Here is a 20,764-nt window from a genome sequence, read left to right as displayed (position 1 = left end):
TATACAGTGCTGCATGCCAAATGGAACCCCATTCCCTATTCGGTGCTCCATGTCAAATGGAACCCCATTCCCTATATTGTGCTGCATGCCAAATGGCACCCCATTCCCTATACAGTGCTGCATGCCAAATGGAACCCCATTCCCTATTCGGTGCTCCATGTCAAATGGAACCCCATTCCCTATATTGTGCTGCATGCCAAATGGCACCCCATTCCCTATACAGTGCTGCATGCCAAATGGTACCCCATTCCCTATACAGTGCTGCATGTCAAATGGAACCCCATTCCCTATACAGTGCAGCATTCTAACTGGCACCCTGTTCCCTATACAGTGCTGCATGCCAAATGGCACCCCATTCCCTATATAGTGCTACAGGCCAAATGGCACCCCATTCCCTATATAGTGCTGCAGGCCAAATGGCACTCCATTCCCTATACAGTGCTGCAGGCCAAATGGCACCCCATTCCCTATATAGTGCTGCAGGCCAAATGGCACTCCATTCCCTATACAGTGCTGCATGTCAAATGGAACCCCATTCCCTATACAGTGCTGCATGCCAAATGGAACCCCATTCCCTATACAGTGCAACAACTTTTGAACAAAGCCATATGAGCCCTGGTCAAAAGTAGTGCACTGTGAAAGTCCCATTTGGGGAAGCTATAACCTGCTATAACCAGCTATAACCAGCCATCAGACCTGCCACCAGCTCCATCACTTTCCAAAACCAGCCTATTAAACACCAGCTCGACCTCTCTCCGAAACCAGCCTATTAAACACCAGCTCCATCTCTCTCCAACACCAGCCTATTAAACACCAGCTCCATCTCTCTCCAACACCAGCCTATTAAACACCAGCTCCATCTCTCTCCAACAACAGCCTATTAAACACCAGCTCCATCTCTCTCCAACACCAGCCTATTAAACACCAGCTCCATCTCTCTCCAACACCAGCCTATTAAACACCAGCTCCATCTCTCTCCGAAACCAGCCTATTAAACACCAGCTCCATCTCTCTCCAACAACAGCCTATTAAACACCAGCTCCATCTCTCTCCAACAACAGCCTATTAAACACCAGCTCCATCTCTCTCCAACACCAGCCTATTAAACACCAGCTCCATCTCTCTCCAAAACCAGCCTATTAAACACCAGCTCCATCTCTCTCCAACACCAGCCTATTAAACACCAGCTCCATCTCTCTCCAACAACAGCCTATTAAACACCAGCTCTATCTCTCTCCAACACCAACCTATTAAACACCAGCTCCATCTCTCTCCAACACCAGCCTATTAAACACCAGCTCCATCTCTCTCCAACACCAGCCTATTAAACACCAGCTCCATCTCTCTCCAACACCAGCCTATTAAACACCAGCTCCATCTCTCTCCAACACCAGCCTATTAAACACCAGCTCCATCTCTCTCCAACACCAGCCTATTAAACACCAGCTCCATCTCTCTCCAACAACAGCCTATTAAACACCAGCTCTATCTCTCTCCAACACCAGCCTATTAAACACCAGCTCCATCTCTCTCCAACACCAGCCTATTAAACACCAGCTCCATCTCTCTCCGAAACCAGCCTATTAAACACCAGCTCCATCTCGCTCCAAAACCAGCCTATTAAACACCAGCTCCATCTCTCTCCAACACCAGCCTATTAAACACCAGCTCCATCTCGCTCCAAAACCAGCCTATTAAACACCAGCTCTATCTCTCTCCAACACCAGCCTATTAAACACCAGCTCCATCTCTCTCCAAAACCAGCCTATTAAACACCAGCTCCATCTCTCTCCAACAACAGCCTATTAAACACCAGCTCCATCTCTCTCCAACACCAGCCTATTAAACACCAGCTCCATCTCTCTCCAACACCAGCCTATTAAACACCAGCTCCATCTCTCTCCAACAACAGCCTATTAAACACCAGCTCCATCTCTCTCCAACACCAGCCTATTAAACACCAGCTCCATCTCTCTCCAACACCAGCCTATTAAACACCAGCTCCATCTCTCTCCAACACCAACCTATTAAACACCAGCTCCATCTCGCTCCAAAACCAGCCTATTAAACACCAGCTCCATCTCGCTCCAAAACCAGCCTATTAAACAGGCCATTAGAGGACTGTAATAAATGATTCTAAGTCCCGATAATGTAAACACTAGCTCCATAGAACTGTGTTTTAATAGGAAGGGGGTTGTGCACTTATCGGAGGCCCACGACAGTGTGTGTCCCCCCGGGGAGAAAATGGCTGTCTGGAACACTGGATGGCTGGCAGGTTGTTATGTCACAGCCAAGGTCCCCAGACAGACGACATCATCAGTCCAGAGTGGGGTTTATTGAGAATGACGCTGAATTATTGAGTTTGAATTTCAGAACAGGGTCATCATGGATTTGGGATGAATACTGGGCATTTTAGAATCACATAGAAGAGGATGCTTGCTCCGGAAATATAACCAGGAGAGGGGCATACATGCAAGTTATATGAAAACTGGTAGGAATACTAGGCTAGTTATACAACTGTGATGGTTAAACTACAGAGACAAATGTGTTGAAAGTATTTTTACTTTATGTAACTAGGCAAGTCAGTTAAGAATAAATTCTTATTTACAATGACGGCCTAGACCGGCCAAACCAGGACAACGCTGGGCCAATTGTGCACCGCCCTATGGGACTCCCAATCACAGCTTGTTGTGATACAGCCTGGATTCGAACCAGGGTGTCTGTAGTGATGCATCTAGCACTGCAATGCAGTGCCTTAGACCGCTGCGCCACTCAGGAGCCCAAAGTATAGGGTAGCCTGCATATAAAATGACAGAAGAATCCAGATGTGTTTTTACATGATCAAACTCCTTTCATATTGAGGACATACCTACAAGTAATAATACAATAATTTAAATATCTCTCTCTCTCTCAATTCTATTCAATTCAAGGGGCTTTATTGGCATGGGAAACATGTTTACATTGCCAAAGCAAGTGAAATTCTCTCTCTCTCTCTCTATCTCTCTCTCTCTCTCTCTCTCTCTCTCTCTCTTTCTTACTCTCTCTCTCTCTCTCTCTTTCTGTCTCTCATGGTCACTCTATAAGTGATTGCTACTTTTCATCTCATGGCCAGTCAGCCGCGGGCCCAGCTAGCTATCATTATGCAAATAGCCGCAATTCAATTTCAGTCGGTCGTGGGGGAGGGGGGTATCCTCTCACAGGGGATTCACAGTCTTACTGTACAGTACCATGGTGTCCATGTTAGGACCACCTCAGTCCATAGAAAGTCTCTATACACTCATGTTCTGATCTAGAGATCTGACTAGACTCCACCTACTATTGAAACCCAAAAAAGTCACATTTTATTAACTGAGAAACGTGGGCGTGATTACTGATTACTGTAAATAGCACATTCATTATCAAGTCGTTGTTACTGTAAATCAAGCCACTTCCTCAAAGCATTACCTTTCTTGTAGACTACTATGCTTTAATGCAAAATTTAGTTACACATTGAAAGTTAACAATTACTGTCACGTCCTGGCCAGTATATAAGGTTAATTGTTTTGTAGTTTGGTCAGGGCGTGGCAGGGGGTATTTGTTTTCTGTGGTTCGGGGTGGTGTGTTTTGTGTAAAGGGTGTTTGATTTAGTAATTCCGGGTTTTGGTTTATGTTTAGTAATTCTATGGTTAGTCTAGGTTGTGTGTTTCTATGTTTGGTTGATTGGGGTTGGGACTCTCAGTTGAAGGCAGGTGTTGTCTATCTGCCTTTGATTGAGAGTTCCATATATTAGGGTGTGTTTGTATGTGTGATTTGTGGGTGATTGTTCTGTGTTTCCTTGTGCCTTACCAGACTGTTTTTGTTGATCGTTCGTGTTTTTGTTATTTTGTATGTTCGTTTTGAAAGATAATTAAAAAGCAAGATGAGCATTCACGTACCTGCTGCGTTTTGGTCCTCATTCACCGACAACAACTGTGACAGAATCACCCACCACCAAAGGACCAAGCAGCAGAGGAAGGAGCAGACGGAGTTCGAGTTGGACTGGCGGGAGAAGTGGACTTGGGAGGAAGTTCTGGACGGGGCCGGACCCTGGCATCAGGCTGGGGATTATCGACGCCCGCAGGGGGGAAATTGAGGCAGCCAAGGCAGAGAGGCGGTGGTACGAGGCCAAGTACGCGCTGAAGGAGAAGCACGAGAGGCACCCCCAAGAAATTTTTTTGGGGGGGCACACGGGTAGTTTGGCTAGGCGTAAGAAGAGCCGGAAGCCAGCTACTCGTGGTTATATGGAGGAGCGTATGGGGTGGAGAGCGCTATGTTTCGCTGAGGAGCGCACTATCTCACCCATACGCACGCACAGTCCGGTGCGCGTTATTCCAGCCCCTCGCAGGTGCCGTGCTAGAGCGGGCATCCAGCCTGGTAGGAGGATGCCTGCGCAGCGCATCTGGTCGCCGGTACGCCTCCGAGGACCAGGCTACCCAACTCCCGCTCTACGCACGGCTACCATCAGGCCCCTGCACAGCCCAGTCTGCCCTGTACGAGCACCCCGCTCGTACAGGGCTACTAGTTCCATCCAGCCAAGGCGGGTTGTGCAGGAGGTAAGATCTAGACCGGCTGTGCGCCTCCATAGCCCTGGGTTTCCAGCTCCTGTCTCTCGTGCGGACCCGGAAGTGCGTCAACCCAGTCCGACTCGTCCTGTTCCCGCTCCCCGCACTAGCCTGGAGGTGCGTGTACATAATCTGGTAAGCCCAGTACCAGCACCACGCACCAGGCTACAAGTGCGTCAACCCAGCCTCGCCAGTCAACAGCCTTCATCAGAGCTGCCCGCCAGTCAACAGTCATCATCAGAGCTGCCCGCCAGTCAACAGTCATCGTCAGAGCTGCCCGCCAGTCAACAGTCTTCGTCAGAGCTGCTCGCCAGTCAACAGTCTTCATCAGAGCTGCCCGCCAGTCAACAGTCTTCATCAGAGCTGCCCGCCAGTCAACAGTCTTCATCAGAGCTGCCCGCCAGTCAACAGTCTTCATCAGAGCTGCCCGCCAGTCAACAGTCATCATCAGAGCTGCCCGCCAGTCAACAGTCATCGTCAGAGCTGCCCGCCAGTCAACAGTCATCGTCAGAGCTGCCCGCCAGTCAACAGTCATCGTCAGAGCTGCCCGCCAGTCAACAGTCATCGTCAGAGCTGCCCGCCAGTCAACAGTCATCGTCAGAGCTGCCCGCCAGTCAACAGTCATCGTCAGAGCTGCCCGCCAGTCAACAGTCATCGTCAGAGCTGCCCGCCAGTCAACAGTCATCGTCAGAGCTGCCCGCCAGTCAACAGTCATCGTCAGAGCTGCCCGCCAGTCAACAGTCATCGTCAGAGCTGCCCGCCAGTCAACAGTCATCGTCAGAGCTGCCCGCCAGTCAACAGTCATCGTCAGAGCTGCCCGCCAGTCAACAGTCATCGTCAGAGCTGCCCGCCAGTCAACAGTCATCGTCAGAGCTGCCCGCCAGTCAACAGTCATCGTCAGAGCTGCCCGCCAGTCAACAGTCATCGTCAGAGCTGCCCGCCAGTCAACAGTCATCGCCAGAGCTGCCCGCCAGTCAACAGTATCGCCAGAGCTGCCCGCCAGTCAACAGTCATCGTCAGAGCTGCCCGCCAGTCAACAGTCATCGCCAGAGCTGCCCGCCAGTCAGCAGTCGATGCGCAGAGAGGTCAGACTGCGCTGAACTGCCGGAGTGGCCAGACTGCGCTGAACTGCCGGAGTGGCCAGACTGCGCTGAACTGCCGGAGTGGCCAGACTGCGCTGAACTGCCGGAGTGGCCAGACTGCGCTGAACTGCCGGAGTGGCCAGACTGCGCTGAACTGCCGGAGTGGCCAGACTGCGCTGAACTGCCGGAGTGGCCAGACTGCGCTGAACTGCCGGAGTGGCCAGACTGCGCTGAACTGCCGGAGTGGCCAGACTGCGCTGAACTGCCGGAGTGGCCAGACTGCGCTGAACTGCCGGAGTGGCCAGACTGCGCTGAACTGCCGGAGTGGCCAGACTGCGCTGAACTGCCGGAGTGGCCAGACTGCCCAGACTGTCCCGAATTGCCAGACTGCCCAGACTGTCCCGAATTGCCAGACTGCCCAGACTGTCCCGAATTGCCAGACTGCCCAGACTGTCCCGAATTGCCAGACTGCCCAGACTGTCCCGAATTGCCAGACTGCCCAGACTGTCCCGAATTGCCAGACTGCCCCGACTGCCCCCCGGCGATGCCAGAGTGGCCCGACAGCCTGGAACGGCCGGAGCCAGAGCCACCTCCAGAAATAGGTGGGTTGGGGAGGGGGGGTGTAGCACAGTGCCGTCGTTGACGGCAGCCACCCTCCCTTCCCTCCCTTTAGAGAAGGGGACTTTTTGTTGGTGTTGCTTGGGGTTATTTTTTGTTAAGGTGCTTCTGGGGTAGCACCTTTAAGGGGGGTACTGTCACGTCCTGGCCAGTATATAAGGTTAATTGTTTTGTAGTTTGGTCAGGGCGTGGCAGGGGGTATTTGTTTTCTGTGGTTCGGGGTGGTGTGTTTTGTGTAAAGGGTGTTTGATTTAGTAATTCCGGGTTTTGGTTTATGTTTAGTAATTCTATGGTTAGTCTAGGTTGTGTGTTTCTATGTTTGGTTGATTGGGGTTGGGACTCTCAGTTGAAGGCAGGTGTTGTCTATCTGCCTTTGATTGAGAGTTCCATATATTAGGGTGTGTTTGTATGTGTGATTTGTGGGTGATTGTTCTGTGTTTCGCCTTGTGCCTTACCAGACTGTTTTTGTTGATCGTTCGTGTTTTTGTTATTTTGTATGTTCGTTTTGAAAGATAATTAAAAATCAAGATGAGCATTCACGTACCTGCTGCGTTTTGGTCCTCATTCACCGACAACAACTGTGACAATTACATACATCAGAATACATTTTATTGATCCTAGTCATGAAATGTAAAAAATACATCCAGGGGAGTTAATGATTCCAATATATATATATATATATTGAGGACATATATATATATATATATATATATATACTACAGTTCAAAAGCTTGGGGTCACTTAGAAATGTCCTTGTTTTCCATGGCATTCTAGTTGTCAATTTGTTGAGGTAATCTGAAGAGATTTCACCCCATGCTTCCTGAAGCACCTCCCACAAGTTGGATTGGCTTGATGGGCACTTTTTACGTACCATACAGTCAAGCTGCTCCCACAACAGCTCAATAGGGTTGAGGTCTGGTGACTGTGCTGGCCACTCCATTGTAGACAGAATACCAGCTGACTGCTTCTTCCCTAAATAGTTCCTGCATAGTTTGGAGCTGTGCTTTGGGTCATTGTCCTGTTGTAGGAGGAAATTGGCTCCAACTAAGCTCCGTCCATAGGGTATGGCATGGTGTTGCAAAATGGAGTGATAGCCTTCCTTCTTCAAGATCCCTTTTACCCTGTACAAATCTCCCACTTTACCACCACCAAAGCACCCCCAGACCATCAAATTGCCTCCACCATGCTTGACAGATGGCGTCAAGCACTCCTCCAGCAATCTTAGAATTTTTTCTGTGTCTCACGAATGTTCCTCTTTGTGATCCGAACACCTCAAACTTAGATTTGTCTGTCCATAATACTTTTTTCCAATCTTCCACTGTCCAGTGTCTGTGTTCTTTTGCGCAACTTAATATTTTCTTTTTATTGGCCAGTCTGAGATATGGCTTTTTCTTTGCAACTCTGCCAGCATCCCGGAGTTGCCTCTTCACTGTTGACGTTGAGACTCGTGTTTTACGGGTACTATTTAATGAAGCTGCCAGTTGAGGACCTGTGAGGCGTCTGTTTCTCAAACTAGACACTCTAATGTGCTTGTCCTCTTGCTCAGTTGTGCACTGGGGCCTCCCACTCCTCTTTCTATTCTGGTTAGAGCCAGTTTGCTCTGTTCTGTGAAGGGAGAAGTACACAGTGTTGTACGAGATCTTCAGTTTCTTGGCAATTTCTCGCATGGAATAGCCTTAATTTCTCAGAACAAGAAAGAATAGACTGACGAGTTTCAGAAGAAAGGTCTTTGTTTCTGGCCATTTTGAGCCTGTAATCGAACCCACAAATTGCTTCTTTAATCAGAACAACAGTTTTCAGCTGTGCTAACATAATTGCAAAAGGGTTTTCTAATGATCAATTAGCCTTTTAAAATTATAGACTTGCATTAGCTAACACAACGTGCCATTGGAACACAGGAGTGATGGTTGCTGATAATGGGCCTCTGTACGCCTATGTAGATATTCCATCAAAAATCTGCCATTTCCAGCTACAATAGTCATTTACAACATTAACAATGTCTACACTGTATTTCTGATCAATTTGATGTTATTTTAATGGACAAAAAAATTTGCTTTCTTTCAAAAACAAGAACATTTCTAAGTGACCCCAAACTTTTGAACGGTAGTGTATATACACTACATGACCAAAAGTATGTGGACACCTGCTCTTCGAACATCTCATTCCAAAATCATGGGCATTAATATGGAGTTGATCCCCCCCCTTTGCTGCAATAACAGCCTCCACTCTTCTGGGAAGGATTTCCACTAGATGTTGGAACATTGCTGTGGGGACTTGCTTCCATTCAGCCACAAGAGCATTAGTGAGTTTGGGCACTGATGTTGGGCGATTAGGCAGCAGCTACTCTCCCTGGGGTCTAGCAACATAAGACAGTTACATACAGTTTAAAATACTACATGACATTACATTTCATAAGTGTTGCAACCGAGTGTTGCAACCGAGGTCAGACGATTACTTACAGTTGACCGGGGCAGCTCTAGCAGGGCAGGAATTTGACAAACTGACTTGACAGTGCCACGTTGAACGTCACTGAGCTCTTCAGTAAGGCCATTCTACTGCCAATGTTTGTCTATGGAGATTGCATGGCGGTGTGCTCAATTTTATACACCTGTCAGCAACGGGTGTGGTTGAAATTGCCGAATCCACTAATTTGAAGGGGTGTCCACATACTGCTGTGTATATAGTGTATATAATTGGCAAAAATGTAGTGCCAAGGTTTTTGTTTGCTATTGGATGACTTACAGTACAACACAGTTGTTGTTCTAGGTTAGTTAGCCCTGGCTTTGGACAATACTGCATGTTCCTGTGATTGAGTGTATTTCTTCCTTTGCGATCAATAGAAGCAAAATAACTTCTCAGTACAATGTGTGTGTGTGTGTGTGTGTGTGTGTGTGTGTGTGTGTGTGTGTGTGTGTGTGTGTGTGTGTGTGTGTGTGTGTGTGTGTGTGTGTGTGTACGTACATGCTTGTGCGTGTGTGTTTTGTCAGCTATATATACACACACACAGAACAGAGGATACAGCTGAGTACAGCAACTCATATCGGCCTGTCAGATATATTGTCAACCGAGCAAAATAATCACAATTGGACTATGTTAGTCAAAGCACCATCACATCGCTCTGGGAAAACTAAATCAACTCAACCTTTCATCAGCATATTAACTACCCTGAAAAGGGAGAGAACTCAACTTTATGAGTTTGAAACTGCACATATGCCAAGCCCATAACCTTAGCAATGACATTCTTAAAGTGTGAAACAGGTGGTTTGGAGCGATTACGTTAAGTGAATTTCACAGTTATCCACTGCCAAATGTAGCACTTTCAATAATTGTCTCCCAACAAAACACAAATCTTTCTCTCAATGATTCATCTGTATAAAGTTGACATTTGAAGCAACAAATTCAACCCTCAAACCTGCTTTCAAACATCTCCATTTTCACAGTTTGTCGTTCTGAATTTGTTATTGGATAATAAATCATTTTAAAAAAGCATTAAAATAATCTATTGTTTCCATGTTCCTCCCTCACAAAAGAGCCTCCCCTGTTTTGAGCCAAATGAAATCACCTCCCAGCCATGTGTTTTCCTAGTGAATCATTGTGGTGTAGCCAGTTCAACGCTACATAGATCCCTGTCACTGTGTATGCTTTTAGAACTACAGATGTAGGATCTTCATTTGAGCCAGTTTGCAGTTAAACCTTAAATACACTACAAGTTAAAAATGTCCTTCATCGCAGAAACGTTCTCCTGCAACAGGGTGATCAAATTAAGATCCTACATCTGTATGCAGTTTGCTCTCAGAGTAAGACAGTAGAAAGACTGCATCGTACAAAGATGAGGATTTGAGTGCAAATGACAAAGGCAACTTTCATTGCTTTCTATATCATAGAGCGAGAGAGAGAGCTTAACCCATCACTTATGCTATTATCTATAGCTTTCATGTTAGACACTGCACTTTCTGTGACTTAGATGGAGCTATGAAGTATGTGAGTGGTATATCATTGTTAACTATATTATCGGCCTTGACAACAAGTATAGAAAGATTCTGGCCTCGACTTGCACAATGAGAGAAAGGACTATATGGTTGAGTACATTGCTTAATGAGATTGGCACTAAATCCACGGATTCAGCGACCGATGCTATATACATCCACCTTGTAATATCTAGTTTGATTTGGTTCCTTTAGTTAGCTGTTGCTTTTGTGTTTGATAGTAGCCTACTCTCTTGAACTCTTAACAATCTTTTTTATTTTGTATTTACGAGATGCAGCACGGTTTTCTGTTCTGAATGAACTGCCTTAAAAGGAAAGTGAAGGGTTGAAACTCTGCTCCTCTCCCAGTACCTCAGACTTCCTCTTATGAATCAGCCAGGGCCAAAGTGCTCCCAAGGACCATTCTGTCTGAGTGAAGATAACTAAAGAATATCTTCCATGGTCCGTGGAGCAAGCGCACCAGCTCGCCTGCCAGAGAGCAGCACACAGAAAAGCTCTCAAACATCGTGAACCCTCGTTCCCTTAGGAGTAGAAACGTTGTGTATTAATATGGTATTCCAAATATGATCCTTCTATGGCATCTGCGTTGACTGAGATGTGCCAAAGATCAATTACTGATGGCACCCTAATCAATACAGTATATTATCTCTGGATATAGTCACCCTAATCAATACAGTATATTATCTCTGGATATAGTCACCCTAATCAATACAGTATATTATCTCTGGATATAGTCGCCCTAATCAATACAGTATATTATCTCTGGATATAGTCACCCTAATCAATACAGTATATTATCTCTGGATATAGTCACCCTAATCAATACAGTATATTATCTCTGGATATAGTCACCCTAATCAATACAGTATATTATCTCTGTATATAGTCACCCTAATCAATACAGAATATTATCTCTGGATATAGTCGCCCTAATCAATACAGTATATTATCTCAGGATATAGTAACCCTAATCAATACAGTATATTATCCCTGGATATAGTCATAATTCGGTCACAACATTTTCCAACTTCAGTGGGATTTTGGAGACACCATACCAATTGCATATGAGTCACCTAATCTCTACATATTCAACTATGAGGCCAAAAACATTTTATACCACAGTAGACTATAGCTACAGCTGACGCCACCATGTTCAGTAGGGCACACCCTTGCAAACTGTTTTACAATGTTTTTTAAAAAACATTTTTGGATTTTGTTTTTACTGAAAATGAAAATACGATGTTCCTATTTGTCAAGTCCAGGTATAGTACCTCCTCGTTTCAAAACATTTCCTTCCTACTGAACACTACCCAAGTGTCAGAGTCAGCCACACAGCTCACAACCCTCATTATATAGAGCACTGATCTCTTACCCTGTATTTACTGGACAGCAGATGTCTCCTGTAGTACAACACTGTACATTCACCTCACTGTTGACTGAAAGATCAACAAAAAGTGAAACTATAGGAGACATGTTAACAAAGTGAGAGGAACGGAGAGGAATGGAGGAGGAGCTGAAAAAATGGTTGAGGAGGGCTGTTCATTTCACTCAACATTTTAATAGAATGTTGACATTTGTTTGACATGCACACATTCAAGCGCACACACACACACACACACACACACACACACACACACACACACACACACACACACACACACACACACACACACACACACACACACACACACCTCCAAAATCACCTGCGGCTTTCATGTGGGTTGGGTGTGGAACGTTCAGTGTCACAAGTAAAAAATAGAAAATGAAACAAATTTTCAGATCATGCCCCTGGGATTGTTAAACAGTCTGTCGACATACAAGGTCGTAAAAACTGATGGTGTGTTATTAGCAACTTTCACTATAAATGTATCTGGTGTTAGAGAAGCCTTTCCCATGCAGTACACTCTTTTTTCCTACTGGGTAAATAAATATTGAGACAGAGAGTCAAGTGAGACCACCCATCCTTGGAAATCCACAAGTTTCACTGCTTGAGGCACATTCTTCCTTCAAAAGAGAAACCGGCATCTAAACCAGAAAATCTGTGTCTAAATCATAGTGTTCTGTAGTACCTGGCAGGCATTCAATTGGTAGTGATCCACATCACCTTTAAATAGCAGAATTACAGGCCTAGTGAGACTGCTAAAGAATCTGGAAGCTACATGATCAGGGTTAGAATCTGGTAGCTACATGGTCAGGGTTAGAATCTGACAGCTACATGGTCAGGGGTAGAATCTGGAAGCTACATGGTCAGGGTTAAAATCTGACAGCTACATGGTCAGGGGTAGAATCTGGAAGCTACATGGTCAGGGGTAGAATCTGGAAGCTACATGGTCAGGGTTAAAATCTGACAGCTACATGGTTAGGGTTAGAATCTGATAGCTACATGGTCAGGGTTAGAATCTGACAGCTACATGGTTAGGGTTAGAATCTGACAGCTACATGGTCAGGGGTAGAATCTGGCAGCTACATGGTTAGGGTTAGAATCTGGCAGCTACATGGTTAGGGTTAGAATCTGGTAGCTACATGGTCAGGGTTAGAATCTGACAGCTACATGGTCAGGGGTAGAATCTGGAAGCTACATGGTCAGGGTTAAAATCTGACAGCTACATGGTCAGGGGTAGAATCTGGAAGCTACATGGTTAGGGTTAGAATCTGACAGCTACATGGTCAGGGTTAGAATCTGGTAGCTACATGGTTAGGGTTAGAATCTGACAGCTACATGGTTAGGGTTAGAATCTGACAGCTACATGGTCAGGGTTAGAATCTGGAAGCTACATGGTTAGGGTTAGAATCTGGCAGCTACATGGTCAGGGTTAGAATCTGGTAGCTACATGGTCAGGGGTAGAATCTGGCAGCTACATGGTCAGGGTTAGAATCTGGTAGCTACATGGTCAGGGTTAGAATCTGACAGCTACATGGTCAGGGGTAGAATCTGGAAGCTACATGGTCAGGGGTAGAATCTGGCAGCTACATGGTCAGGGTTAAAATCTGACAGCTACATGGTCAGGGGTAGAATCTGGCAGCTACATGGTTAGGGTTAGAATCTGGCAGCTACATGGTCAGGATTAGAATCTGGTAGCTACATGGTCAGGGGTAGAATCTGGTAGCTACATGGTCAGGGGTAGAATCTGGCAGCTACATGGTCAGGGTTAGAATCTGGCAGCTACATGGTCAGGGTTAGAATCTGACAGCTACATGGTTAGGGTTAGAATCTGACAGCTACATGGTCAGGGGTAGAATCTGGCAGCTACATGGTTAGGGTTAGAATCTGGCAGATACATGGTCAGGGTTAGAATCTGGTAGCTACATAATCAGGGTTAGAATCTGGTAGCTACATGGTTAGGGTTAGAATCTGGCAGCTACATGGTCAGGGTTAGAATCTGGCAGGTACATGGTCAGGGTTAGAATCTGGTAGCTACATAATCAGGGTTAGAATCTGGCAGCTACATGGTCAGGGTTAGAATCTGGCAGCTACATGCTTAGGGTTAGAATCTGGCAGGTACATGGTCAGGGTTAGAATCTGGCAGCTACAAGGGTAGGGTTATAATCTGGCAGCTACATGGTTAGGGTTAGAATCTGGCAGGTACATGGTCAGGGTTAGAATCTGGCATCTACATGGTCAGGGTTAGAATCTGGCAGCTACATGGTCAGGTTTAGAATCTGGCAGCTACATGGTCAGGGTTAGAATCTGGCAGCTACATGGTCAGCGTTAGAATCTGGCAGGTACATGGTCAGCGTTAGAATCTAGCAGGTACATGGTCAGTGTTAGAATCTGATAGCTACATAATCAGGGTTAGAATCTGGCAGCTACATGCTCAGGGTTAGAATCTGGCAGCTACATAATCAGGGTTAGAATCTGGCAACTACATGGTTAGGGTTAGAATCTGGCAGCTACATGGTCAGGATTAGAATCTGGCAGATACATGCTCAGGGTTAGAATCTTGTTGCTACATGCTCAGGGTTAGAATCTGGTAGCTACATGGTTAGGGTTAGAATCTGGCAGCTACATGGTCATGGTTAGAATCTGGCAGCTACATGCTCAGGGTTAGAATCTTGTTGCTACATGCTCAGTGTTATAATCTGGTAGCTACATGGTCAGGGTTAGAATCTGGTAGCTACATGGTTAGGGGTAGAATCTGGCAGATACATGCTCAGGGTTAGCATCTTGTTGCTACATGCTCAGACAAGGAGTAATATCATGATGTACTAACATTTTAATGGGCTGTCAAATGATACAAACATTTAATAGAGTTTTATCAGGGGCTGAGTCACTGGCTTACTGGTGTTCTTCCATGCCGTCCATGGGAGGGGTGCGTCACTTGAGTGGGTTGAGTCACTGACGTGGTCTTCCTGTCTGGGTTGGCGCCCCCCCTTGGGTTGTGCCATGGCGGAGATCGTTGTGGGCTATACTCGGCCTTGTCTTAGGACGGTAAGTTGGTGGTTGGAGACATCCCTCTAGTGGTGTGGGGGCTGTGCTTTGGCAAAGTGGGTGGGGTTATATCCTGCCTGTTTGGCCCTGTCCGGGGGTATCATCGGATGGGGCCACAGTGTCTTCTGATCCCTCCTGTCTCAGCCTCCAGTATTTATGCTGCAGTAGTTTATGTGTCGGGGGGCTAGGGTCAGTCTGTTACATCTGGATTATTTCTCTTGTCTTATCCGGTGTCCTGTGTGAATTTAAATATGCTCTCTCTAATTCTCTCTTTCTCTCTTTCTGTCTTTCTCTCGGAGGACCTGAGCCCTAGGACCATGCCTCAGGACTACCTGGTATGATGACTCCTTGCTGTCCCCAGTCCACCTGGCCGTGCTGCTGCTCCAGTTTCAACTGTTCTGCCTGCGGCTATGGAACCCTGACCTGTTCACCGGACGTGCTTGTTGCACCCTCGACAACTACTATGATTATTATTATTTGACCATGCTGGTCATTTATGAACATTTTAACATCTTGACCATGTTCTGTTATAATATCCACCCTGCACAGCCAGAAGAGGACTGGCCACCCCTCATAGCCTGGTTCCTCTCTAGGTTTCTTCCTAGGTTTTTGGCCTTTCTAGGGAGTTTTTCCTAGGGAGTTTTTCCTAGCCACCGTGCTTCTTTCACATGCTTTGCTTGCTGTTTGGGGTTTTAGGCTGGGTTTCTGTACAGCACTTTGAGATATCAGCTGATGTACGAAGGGCTATATAAAAATACATTTGATTTGAAATTTGATTAATCACAATTAATCGGAAATTCATAATTTGCTAAAATTTAGCTGTACGTTAAGATTTTTTTTATTCAAAAAGAAATGCAAGAATATTGCCGCTTTGATTTTGTCCAAAGTAACGGTTAGCAAATTGATAAACGCACTTTTTTTTAACCTCAAAGTGAACTTGTTTTGACATCAATCTGTTGTTTTTAGCTGTATAGATGATGTATTTAGGATGTTTTCAGTGTATTTTAAACGCTTTTAGACAATGCGCCAAAGAAAATTGAGCACTAGAATTACAAAAAGTTAACTTGAGTTAACTGATTAACTCTGAAAGCGCACATTTGAACATGTTAAAAAGGATAAATAAGGAGACACGGAGAGCTAGCTTCTTTATTATTTACAATGGGCTTCTTCCAACTGTCACTGACCAACGTATGAAGAACAGTACCTGCAGCAGTGAACGGATGGCTTAGAAATAAGAACAAAAATATTTTTAACACACTTGAATTATTATACTCAGGTAGCCTAAATTACATTTTGACAGAATGGCATTACAGAATGTGCAATTCCATATGTGGAAACATTGCTACTGTAACATGTCAACACCACCTTTTCACATGTGAGGAGAATAAAACTATTTCAGCAGCACATGTGAACTTCCAATTCCAACATTTTCACATTAGACATTTTTTCACATGTGAAACCACAAATGTCACAGGTGCAACTTCAAATCACACTTGAGGTGAATTTTTTGTTGTTGTTCTCATGTGAAAAGGTGATGTTAACATGTGGACTCTAAATTTAATACATGTAAAAATATGGTTTCATGTGAAATTTAAGCTCAACATGTGAAAACAGCTACTTCACATGTGAAAATGTTTCAACTGAATACTGTACAGACAGGGACCGATGAGAGAGACTACTGTGTATGGTTGCTTCCAAAATGGCACCCTATTCCTTTTGTAGTGCACTACTTTTAACCAGGGCTGTGCCATTTGGGACGCAGCCTGTATGAAACCGCGGAAAAAATGATTCAGGCTTTCATAAGATCAACATGAAAGCAGGCCACTGCTGAAAAATGAGAGTGATATGTTGTTTATGCAATGGGCCTGAAATCAAATCAAAGTTAATTTGTCACTTGCGCCAAATTCAACAGGTGTAGTAGACCCTACAGTGAAATGCTTACTTGCAGGCCCTAACCAACAGTGCAATTTTTAAGTAAAAATAGGTATTAGGTGAACAATAGAAATGTAAAGAATTAAAAACAACAGTAAAAAGACAGTGAAAATAACAGTAGCGAGGCTATATTCAGTAGCGAGGCTATAACAATAGCGAGGCTGTATACAAGCACGGGTTAGTCTTGTTAATTTGAGGTAGTATGTACATGTAGTTATAGTTAAAGTGACAATACATAGATGATAAACAGAGAGTAGCAGCACCGTAAAAGAGGGGTTGGGGGGGTGGGACACAATGCAAATATTCCAGGTAGCCATTTGATTACCTGTTCAGGAGTCTTATGGCTTGAGGGTAAAAGCTGTTGAGAAGCCTTTTGGTCCTAGACTTGACGTTCCGGTACAATGAATAGCATTCTCACATAGGTGTTCCTTTTGTCCAGGTGGGAAAGGGCAGTGTGGAGAGCAATAGAGATTGCATCATCTGTGGATCTGTTTGGGCGGTAATGCAAATGTGGGTCTACGGTTTCTGGGATAATGGTGTTAATGTGAGCCATTACCAGCCTTTCAAAACACTTCATGCTACAGACGTGAGTGCTACGGGTCTGTAGTCATTTAGGCAGGTTACCTTAGTGTTCTTGGGCACAGGGACTATGGTGGTCTGCTTGAAACATGTTGGTATTACAGACTCAATCAGGGACATGTTGGAAATGTCAGTGAAGACACCTGCCAGTTGGTCAGCACATGCTCGGAGCACACATCCTGGTAATCCATCTGGCCTCACGGCCTTGTGAATGTTGACCTGTTTAAAGGTCTTACTCACATCGGCCTTGGAGAGAGTGATCACACAGTCATCCAGAACAGCTGATGCTCTCATGCGTGCCTCAGTGTTGATTGCTTCAAAGCGAGCATAGAAGTGATTTAGCTCGTCTGGTAGGCTCGAGTGACTGGGCAGCTCGCGGCTGTGCTTCCCTTTGTAGTCTGTAATGGTTTGCAGGCGCTGCCACATAAGACGAGCATCGGAGCCGGTGTAGTACGATTCAATCTTACTCCTGTATTGGCGCTTGCCTGTTTGATGGTTCGTCGGAGGGCGTAGCAGGATTTCTTATAAGCTTCCGGGTTAGAGTCCCACACCTTGAAAGCGGCGGCTCTACCCTTTAGCTGAGTGCGAATGTTGCCTGTAATCCATGGCATCTGGTTGGGGTATGTACATACAGTCACTATGGGGACGACGTCCTCAATGCACTTATTGATATAGCCAGTGACTGATGTGGTGTACTCCTCAATGCCATCGGAAGAATCCCGGAACATATTCCAGTCTGTGCTAGCAAAACAATCCTGTAGTTTATCTGACCACTTTTTTATAGACCGAGTCACTGGTGCTTCCTGCTTTAAATTTAGCTTGTAAGCAGGATAGAATTGTGGTCATATTTGCCAAATGGAGGGCGAGGGAGAGCTTTGTATGCATCTCTGTGTGTGCAGTACAGGTGATCTAGAATTGTTTTCCCTCTGGTTGCGCATTTAACATGCTGATAGAAATGATGTAGAACTGATTTAAGTTTCCCTGCATTAAAGTCCCTGGCCACTAGGAGCGCCGCCTCTGAGTGAGCGGTTTCATGTTTGCTTATTTCCTTATACAGCTGACTGAGTGCCAGCATCCGTCTGTGGTGGTAAATAAACAGCCACAAATAATATAGATGAAAACTCTCTTGGAAAATAGTGTGGTCTACAGCTTATCATGAGATACTCTTCTTCAGGCGAGCAAAATCTAGAGACTTCCTAAGATTTGGTGCACCAGCTGTTGTTTACAAATATGCACAGACCGACCCCCCTCGTCTTTCCGGATTATTCTGTCCCGCAAGCTGAACATCCATGTCATCATTCAGCCACAATTCGGTTAAACATAAGATGTTACAGTTTTTGATGTCCCGTTGGTAGGATATTCGATACCGTACCTCGTCTAATTTATTGTCCAATGATTGTACGTCGGCAAGTAATACTGACGGTAAAGGCCGTCGGCAGATCTTTACGAGGCACCCCGCCCTGTGTCCTCTGTACCTGTGTCTCTTTCTCTCGCCAATGACGGGGATTTCGACCTTGTTGGGTGTCTGAAGTACATCCTGTGCTTCATGCTTGTTGAAGAAAAAAATCATTGTCTAATCCGAGGTGAGTGATCTCTGTCCTGATATCTAGAAGCTATTTTTTGCTGTAAGATACGGTGGCAGAAACATTATGGACAAAACAAGTTACAAATAACATGAAAAAAAACCACATAGTAGCACAATTGGTTGGGCGCCCGTAAAACTGCTGCCATTTCTTCGGTTAAGAGTGTTGGTCCAGTAACCGAAAGGTTGCTGATTTGAATCCCCGACCTGACTAGGTGCATAATTAGTCTATGGTTCCTTGAGCAAGGCACTTAACCCTAGTTGCTCCTATAAGTTGTTCTGGATAAGGGCGTCTGCTAAATGTACTGGACCAGTAGGGTATCATATCACTTAACCCTAGTTGCTCCTGTAAGTTTTTCTGGATAAGAGCGTCTGCTAAATGTACTGGACCAGTAGGGTATCATATCAAAGGCATCTTTATGATAGCCTTATTCCCGTTCGTGATGGAAGTAGAGTGTGAAGGATTAAATGTATTACTCCTGAATTACTTTTTATGTACATGTATGCACACGTGTGTGTGTGTGTCTGGGAGTGTGTGTGTGCCAGTGAGTGTGTGTGTGTCTGGGAGTGTGTGTGTCCCTGGACGTGTTTAACTGGGGACCAGAAGTCCCCACAAGAATAGTAAACAAACATTTGACCAACTGGGGACATTTTGTTGGTCCCCACGAGGTCAAATGCTATTTCTAGGGGGTTTAGGGTTAAGGTTAGAATTAGAATTAGTGTTAGGTTTAAGAGGGTTTAGTATTACGGTTAGAATTAGGTTTAGGGTTAGGGTTAGGCGCAACGGTTAGGTTTAGGGTTAAGGTTATGTTTTTGGGTTAAGGTTAGGGTTAGGGTTAAGGTTAGGGTAAGGGTAAGAGTACAGGTTAGGGTTAGGTTGAGTGTTAGGGGTTACGGGTTAGGGGTTAAGGAAAATAGGATTTTGAATGGGAATGAATTGTGTCCCCACATCGTTAGCTGTACAAGACTGTGTGTGTGTGTGTGTGTCTGTGAGTGTGAGTGTGTGTGTCTGTGAGTGTGTGTCTGTGAGTGTGTGTGTGTCGTGTGTGTACAGTATATGTGTATGTACTGTATGCCTTTGTAAGTATGTATACATGGATCTAGGTTTGTGTGTCGTGTGTGTACTTATGTATGCATGCGCGTGTGTGAGTTTCTCCATAAACCAGTCTGGCTAATCTGGGAAGAATGTTATGCTGAGACACACACGTGTTACATTAAGTCCAGATCTGTGGACGTTCACGTCTGTGTGAATAATATAACTTGTGACAGCTTACGTTACAGGTAACAATACCCTGCAGCTGTGCCCGGGGCTTTGCTGCATGACTTTGCCTATAAAAGGAAAACCCGAATGGCCAATGAATGAGCTTGTAACGCCACTGGGTTTTTAAAAGAAAATCTGGCATGAAAAGCTTTTTTTTCCTCAAGGGTCAGATCATATGATATCATTTATAATATATAGGTACAGTGCATATTATGAACTGTAGCTCGTGAGAAAAATACCATAACTTTAACTACTGATAAGATAGGGTTCCCTATGTTAGTTCACTTTTTGGGCTGCCGCTAACTTCGTTGGCATGGCTGAAAGTACACTATACAGTAGTGTGTTACATTGAGAAAATAGCCGCATAAATATGCATTTCGTAAAGCGCACAGAGGTATATTTCAATAATTGCGTTCATGGCAATGAAATCAGTTTGTGAGAACAAGGGCCCTTTCTACTTCATGTCAATATTTATCAACAAACGTCTTCCATTTTACTACTATACCCTTAAGGATGTAGACAAGGATGTTACACCAAGCAAACATGAGCAACAGATTTGACTAAACCTATAAATCCACCCACATTAACTCTATTTCAGATTTGGAATGAGAAATATCTGTTTGTGTATGAACATACCCTGACTGTACAAAACGTTAGGAACATGCTCTTTCCAGACATAGACTGACCAGGTGAATCCAGGTGAAAGCTATGATCC

General features: G+C 45.0%; 1 protein-coding gene across 6 annotated transcripts in view; it reads right to left on the bottom strand.

Annotated features, from left to right (window-relative positions):
* LOC106583657 (TOX high mobility group box family member 2) overlaps nucleotides 1–20,764 on the bottom strand; it is a 232,898-nt gene that overhangs the window by 135,409 nt on the left and 76,725 nt on the right. The window contains exon 1 of one of the 6 annotated variants that reach the window (XM_014168099.2): nucleotides 11,639–11,660. The exons of the other annotated variants lie outside the window; for them this stretch is intronic. The gene's annotated coding sequence lies outside the window, so the exon portion shown is untranslated. Of the gene's footprint in view, nucleotides 1–11,638; nucleotides 11,661–20,764 lie in introns of those variants that run through there. 6 annotated transcript variants of the gene reach the window in all.

This window comes from Salmo salar, chromosome ssa22 (genome assembly GCF_905237065.1).
Source record: "Salmo salar chromosome ssa22, Ssal_v3.1, whole genome shotgun sequence".
Classification (NCBI taxonomy): domain Eukaryota; kingdom Metazoa; phylum Chordata; class Actinopteri; order Salmoniformes; family Salmonidae; genus Salmo; species Salmo salar.
Note: the sequence above shows the minus strand (reverse complement) of the source record. Positions and strands in the feature narration are given on the sequence as shown.